The sequence below is a fragment of the Salvelinus sp. IW2-2015 genome, linkage group LG4q.2, assembly GCF_002910315.2.
Source record: "Salvelinus sp. IW2-2015 linkage group LG4q.2, ASM291031v2, whole genome shotgun sequence".
Lineage (NCBI taxonomy): Eukaryota > Metazoa > Chordata > Actinopteri > Salmoniformes > Salmonidae > Salvelinus > Salvelinus sp. IW2-2015.
Window position 1 is genome coordinate 1,911,326 of NC_036843.1, and position 7,552 is coordinate 1,918,877.

Consider the following 7,552-nt stretch of genomic DNA (forward strand, 5'->3'; position numbering starts at 1 on the left):
TCTCTTTCTTACTTTCTCTTTGTTTCTCTCCCTCTCCCTCCCTCCCTCTCTCTCTCTCTCTCTCTCGCTCTCTGTCTGTCTAACTGGGAGTAAGCTAATGCTTTTCTCTTATTTTCTGGCAAAGTGTGTGATTTTTAAAGGATTTCACTTTTGCTCTCTCATTAATCCTGTTTGCTGTGAATAAAAACACAGAACAAGGGAAAAAACGTCGGTGTGATGTTAGTTTGGACACAGTTCTGATAATGTGTGTGTGGAGGTTTTATTATGTTGTTAGTGGTGGCTGTGTTCAGATCCTCTAAAGCAGTGACGAGGGTTCACATGAATCCCTGTTGCACCAGGAGACTAACACACTGCGTTCTGCATTGGGCCTTGGGTTTCATAGTGGTACACACACACACAAACTCTCAAATACACTCGCATTCTGGGGCCTAAAATGCTACAAAACACACACGTCCACATCCCTAACACTCTCGTTGCTCTGCCATAGTACACGCAGACCTTTTAAACCATTGATAATGGAGGCTGGCGTTTCAGCCTGCTTTGAGACTTGGCAGTGAGTTGCGTGTTGTCTCTGTGCCGTGGGGTATTGGTGGAGAGGCTATGGCGTGTTTGATACCAGGGCTGTATTCAGGGGCTTTGTAGCTAACTCTCCCTCAGGGACCTGTGTGTGTCTGTCTGCATGTCTGTCTCTCCCTTTCTGCTGCTCACTTTCATTTGCAGTTACGGTGTCGCGTGCGTGTCAATATCCATAAGTATGTTAGGTTTCAATTGTTTGGTTTGTGTTATAATTCCCTTTGAATTCTGCTCTTTGTAAGTATATAATAGGTTGTCACTTGTCAGTCTTTGTGGTTGTCTGTTGTACATACATATGACTCACATTCTTTTTCTCCTCTCTCGCTCTCGCTCTCCCCCTCCACCTCCCATTCTCTCTTTCTGTCCCTCCCCACTCTCTCCCTGCCTCCCCCTCTCTCTCCGTTTGCCACCCTCTCCCTCTCTCTCTCCCCCTCAGGGCAGCGTGTGTGTGGAGGCAGTGAACGGGGAAGCCAGTGTAACCAGTCCCTGGGTCAGCACTAGGACCCTGGAGGCGTCACCCGCTGGCTTGGCCAACTTCAGTCTAGAGCAGAGAGAGCAGGGCCGGGCTACACTGCTCACCTGGGACGGTACACACACAGAGACAGACACAAACATATCAAAAGGGGTTATCACAGTACCCACACACACTCTGCTGACCTTCTCTATATTCTACTCCTCTCTCTCTCTCTCTCTCTCTCCCCAGCCCGCCCACCCAGCCCAACGGACCAATAGGAGAGTACTTCCTGCTGGGGCAGAGTCTGGATGAGGGGATGGGGAGGAGTAACAAGGACAACCTCTAGCGCCAAGGTCTGTATCTCGATTAGCTTCCTTGCTCTTTAGTATTATAGAAACCCTTTGTTGGCACATTTAGCTATTGTATACTAAATGTTGCAGAACTTTAATTTGTCAGTTATGTGTATCCTAAACAGCACTTGATATAACCTGAATATACAAAACATTATGGCATAGATGGCATAGATTGACCAGGTGAATCCAGGTGAAAGCTATGATCCCTTATTGATGCCACTTGTTAAATCCACTTCGATCAGTCTAGATGAAGGGGAGGAGACAGGTTAAAGAAGGACTTTTAAGCCATCAGATAATTGAGACATGGATTGTGTATGTGTGCCTTTCAGAGGGTGAACGGGCAAGACAAAAGATTTCAGTGTCTTTGAAAGGGGTATGGTAGTAGGTGCCAGGCGCAACGGTTTGTGTCAACAACTGCAATGCTGCTGTGTTTCCCAGTGTGTATCAGTTTCCCATGTGTATCAAGAATGGTCCACCACCCAAAGGACGTCCAGCCAACTTGACACAACTATGGGAAGCATTGGAGTCGACATGGGCCAGCATCCCTGTGAAACACTTTTGACAACTTGCCCCACCATGCCCCAAAGAATCTAGGCTGTTCTGAGGGCAAAAGGGGTGCAACTCAATATTAGGAAAGTGTTCCTAATGTTTGGTTAACTCAGTGTATAATTGTATTGAATTAACTATCTTTCTCCCTGTATACTGTTCTGTCAGGTGCTGTTCCGTAAGAACTCCCCCCAGGCTTTTAGTTTTTCACACACTGATGGTCCTGGACCCAATATCATTTCATCATCCGAGTTCACAACACCGCCGGACACACAGAGAGCCCCTGAGTCCACAACCCCCCCTCCCGGCCTAACATTCCCCTTGGTCGTTCATCTTAAGGGGAACCCCTATGTGTCCCTTGTGTCACGGACCTCCCAACTGGAGAGTAACGGGGAGCTTCTGACAACGTCAGTTTACTGTACCTACGGGAGGTGTACCCCTAACCCGGCCCAAACTCATCAGCCATCAGCTCCCTCTGGTGTTGGTCCACCCACACTGCAGCCTGTGGGGCCACAGCAGGCCAATGGGAGGAGTGGGACTAGTTACAACACGTCAGACATGTAGCTACAGTATCTGGTCACGTAGTTAGAAAATACATCAATTCATTGGACTGGGAGCCCTCAGCAAGGCCTAACGGGGTGATTGTCAGCGACACGGTGTACCAGAGAGACCCCGCCCTGCCCGCAACACACCGCTTCCTTTATGACCCAGAACACAGCGCCTTCTCTGGTCGCTCCACCACACTGCAGGAGCTCACATCCGACCACAGGTCAGTCACACTAACTAACTGACCTCGAACCTCTAGCCACAGGTGCACAGAGAGAAAGAGAGATTTTACATGTTTAGAAACCCTTCATTGGAACATTTAGCTACAGTACATACACAGCTAAATCGAGAGAGAGAGAGAGAGAGAGAGAGAGAGAGAGAGAGAGAGAGAGAGAGAGAGGGGTGATGGACGGGAACAAATAGAAAGAAAGGAGTTAATTGGGAAGGATCTGTTTGGGAAATATGTGTAATATTGAAATATTGAATAATGTTTCATAATTAAGGGTGTGTGTGAGTGTGTGTATCTCTGTGTATCTGTTTGTCTATATCAGGTATGAGGTGAGAGTGGAGGAGTTTACAGAGTTGGGCTGTGCCTCTAGTGACTGGGTCTCAGTGCTTCTGGCCAGACCCATGTCTTCCTGCTCTCCTGGTCCCCCCCGGCTCAGCCCAATGGTAGAGTCCTGCACAATGGGAAGGAGAGAGAGAAAATTAGGACTAGAGTCAGACAAACAGAGGGACCTGAATAAGTCAGAGGGAGGGAGGGAGGGAGGGAGGGAGGGAGGGAGGGAGGGAGGGAGGGAGGGATTCAACACTTGAGGGAGGGGTCTTGTTTCATCTCTCTTTCCCTGTCCCAGACAAGGCAGTCGGTCAGACCAGAGGGCTCTGTGGTGTTGTGAGTGTGAGCATGTGCGTGTGTGTGTGTGCGTGTGTGTGGTAAGGTGAAATACTATAAGAGCCAGATAATAAAAGCTCATCAGCTTTATCATCTACAGATCATCAGCACACCTCTCCGCTGACCTTCTCTCTATTCTACTCCTCTCTCTATCTCTCTCTCTCTCTCCTCCTTTCTTTTCCCATTTCCCTCTCTCCAAAAGCCACTGCATGACAAATACAGAATGACAACAATTTGAGGAAATATGTGTAATATTGAAATATTGAATAATGTTTCATAATTAAGGGTGTCTGTGTGTGTGAGTATCTCTGTGTATCTGTTTGTCTATATCACGGTATGAGGTGAGAGTGGAGGCGTGTACAGAGTTGGGCTGTGCCTCTAGTGACTGGGTCTCAGTGCTTCTGGCCAGACCATTGTCTTCCTGCTCTCCTGGTCCCCCCGGCTCAGCCCAATGGTAGAGCCCTGCACAATGAGGTCTATAGGAGAACGGGTCAGAAACACTGAGGTCCGCGGGGATGCAGCAGTGCTACTGTGTAGGAATGCTTCCACAACGTGTCGTGATGCCAGCCCTGCCCTACACTGATTACCAATCAGTACCAGGTACAGATAATACACAGTCTGTCCAGCACAGGGGTGGGAAACCACAGTCTGTCCAGCACAGGGGTGGAAAACCACAGTCTGTCCAGCACAGGGGTGAAGAACCACAGTCTGTCCAGCACAGGGGTGGGGAACCACAGTCTGTCCAGCACAGGGGTGGAAAACCACAGTCTGTCCAGCACAGGGGTGGGAAACCACAGTCTGTCCAGCACAGGGGTGGGAAAACCACAGTCTGTCCAGCACAGGGGTGGAAAACCACAGTCTGGTCCAGCAACAGGGGTGGAAACCACAGTCTGTCCAGCACAAGGGGTGGAAACCACAGTCTGTCCAGCACAGGGGTGGAACACAGTCTGTCCAGCACAGGGGTGGGACCACAGTCTGTCCAGCACAGGGGTGGGGACCACAGTCTGTCCAGCACAGGGGTGGGGAACCACAGTCTTCCAGCACGGGTGGGGAACCACAGATCTGTCCAGCACAGGGGTGGGGAACCACAGTCTGTCCAGCACAGGGGTGGGAACCACAGTCTGTCCAGCACAGGGGTGGGGAACCACAGTCTGTCCAGCACAGGGTGAGGGGAACCACAGTCTGTCCAGCACAGGGGTGAGGAACCACAGTCTGTCCAGCACAGGGGTGAAGGAACCACAGTCTGTCCAGCACAGGGGTGAAGAACCACAGTCTGTCCAGCACAGGGGTGAAGAACCACAGTCTGTCCAGCACAGGGTGAGGACCACAGTCTGTCCAGCACAGGGGTGAGGAACCACAGTCTGTCCAGCACAGGGGTGGAAAACCACAGTCTGTCCAGCACAGGGGTGGAAAACCACAGTCTGTCCAGCACAGGGGTGAAGAACACCACAGTCTGTCCAGCACAGGGGTGAAGAACCACAGTCTGTCCAGCACAGGGGTGAGGAACCACAGTCTGTCCAGCACAGGGGTAGGGCACCACATCTGTCCAGCACAGGGGTGAAGAACCACAGTCTGTCCAGCACAGGGGTGGGGAACCACAGTCTGTCCAGCACAGGGGTGAAGAACCACAGTCTGTCCAGCACAGGGAGTGAAGAACCACAGTCTGTCCAGCACAGGGGTGGGGAACCAGCAGTCTGTCCAGCACAGAGGTGGGGAACCACAGTCTGTCCAGCACAGGGGTAAGAACACAGTCTGTCAGCACAGAGTGGAACCACAGTCTGTCCAGCACAGGGGTGGGAAACCACAGTCTGTCCAGCACAGGGGTGGGAACCATAGTCTGTCCAGCACAGGGGTGGGGAACCACAGTCTGTCCAGCACAGGGCGTGAGGAACCACAGTCTGTCCAGCACAGGGGTGAGGAACCGCAGTCTGTCCAGCACAGGGGTGGGGAACCACAGTCTGCATTGTGTGTACATTTTTTAATCCAGCCCACCATACTAACAGAATACAGACTGGTAAAAGCTCTGTACATTCTATCGGTACTAAAGTGTTTATTGCTCATCCTCTCACACTCAAACGTAAACACACACACACCACACACACACACACACACACACATACATACTGTACTTTACACACACCAACATATACAGTACTTTAGACACACACACCACACCTCCCTCAACACTCAGACCCACTCAGACAGGTGTGTTGTAATGCTAGTCACATATTAATATGGTGGTTTGTGTGTTGTCGGTAATTGACAGGCTACCCTTTTAGAGCACAATAACATTAGCATCCTGCCTGTCAGCTACGCTAGGCGAGGCAAAGCACGCTCTAATTGAATTGAGTTTGCCTGATTGTTCCGTCTTATTTACGCAGCCGTTATTTATGACGGGGGGAGGTCGGGGCTGAGAGATGACGGGCGGGCGACAAAGCCATTAATCATTGCAGACAGAGTGCCCCGTCATTACCGTCCGGCCAATCGAAATTAACCGCTTACACCCCGTATACAACTTGTATCAAAAAGACCTTTTAATGATGTGGGTCCACAAGGGAGTTGGGGTGAGGGGGGGGGGGGGGGGCTATAACGTAAGAAATACGGCAACCGACAGTGAGAGAGGAGAGATTGGGGGTGCTTCTACACTAAAGTTGATGTTGTGTGTTTCACTACTAGCCTATATGAAGTGTTTATGTTCATGGACAAATACTGTTTGTGAGTAATCCCCATTCATCAAATGAGAGAGGAGAGTGTGAGAGGTAATTTCTCCCCAGCAACACAAGGAAGGACAAAGTCCCACCACAGTACAGAGGGAGATCAAATTAGTTTAATTGGCCCAGGTCATCATGTTTTATTGACAGGTTTATGCCAGCCTTTAATTACCGCCCACTTTCACACAACTTACCCTCCGACCCCCGTCTCGACAACGATGACACATATCCGACAGCCAATCGGAAGAGCTCGAACTGAGCTCGTCTGGCGCCACGCTTCAGCTGACCAATCAGAGGACTCGGACTGAGTCCACGCGGCTCGGGTAGATTTTTTGTTGCCATGGCCCCAAAGATGCCATATCTTCTCTGTAATAACCTGGACTAGATATCTCAGTATGCACGCGGTGTGGAGGCCATAAAATGTCTGTAGCTCATACAAGGACACACAGATATATCTCTAAAGGCAAGACATCTCTTTTCTGTATCTGGGTAGAAATTGCCCTATTGAAGACACACAGTGGCAGAGAAGTTTCTTTGATCTCTGGTCGCATGTACATCTCAACAGTCTTTTTTTCCTGTGTTATTAAATAAAAATACACCACACCAGTGAAGCTGTTGGATGTGTTACAGTACCTGGAACTAAAGAAAGCGGCCACAACACGGTGCGTTAACAAGGCACAGCCGATTTCATCCCTCATGTCAAAGAGTTTAAATTTAAATTGGTGATTTACACCGACTGTACGAAACAGGATCACCTTCCTGGTATTGAGTTGCACCCCTTTGGCCCTGAGAACAGCTTCAATTCGTCGGGACATGGACTCCACAAGGTGTCGAAACCGTTCCACAGGGATGCTGGCCCATGTTGACTCCAATGCTTCCCACAGTTGTGTCAAGTTGGCTGGTTGTCCTTTAGGTAGTGGGCCATTCTTGATTCACACAGGAAACGGTTGAGCCTGTAAAACCCAGCAGTGTTGCAGTTCTTGATACACCCAAACCGTTGCGCCTGGCAGCTAATACCATACCCCGTTCAAAGACACTGAAATCTCTTTTGTCTTGCCCATTCACCCTCTGAATGGCACACATACACAATCCATGTCTCAATTGTCTCAAGGCTTAAAAATCCTTATTTAACCTGTCTCCTCCCCTTCATCCACATTGATTGAAGTGGATTTAACAAGTGACATCAATAGGATCATAGCTTTCACCTGGATTCACCTGGTCAGTCTATGTCATGGAAAGAGCAGGTGTTCCTAATGTTCCTGATGTTTTGTACACTCAGTGCATAACCCATTGATTCTTGAAGACTATAACTTAGACATGTCTCATGTGGACACGTCTTTAAGTTTTGTTAGTTATGACAGAAACCTCATATCCATGTTACACACAGCAATCCCCCCACCACCCCCTTGACCTTTTCTCCATCTAGGTGACAGCATGACCATGACAGACCCCCCCCCCCCCACCTCCCACCTCTCCT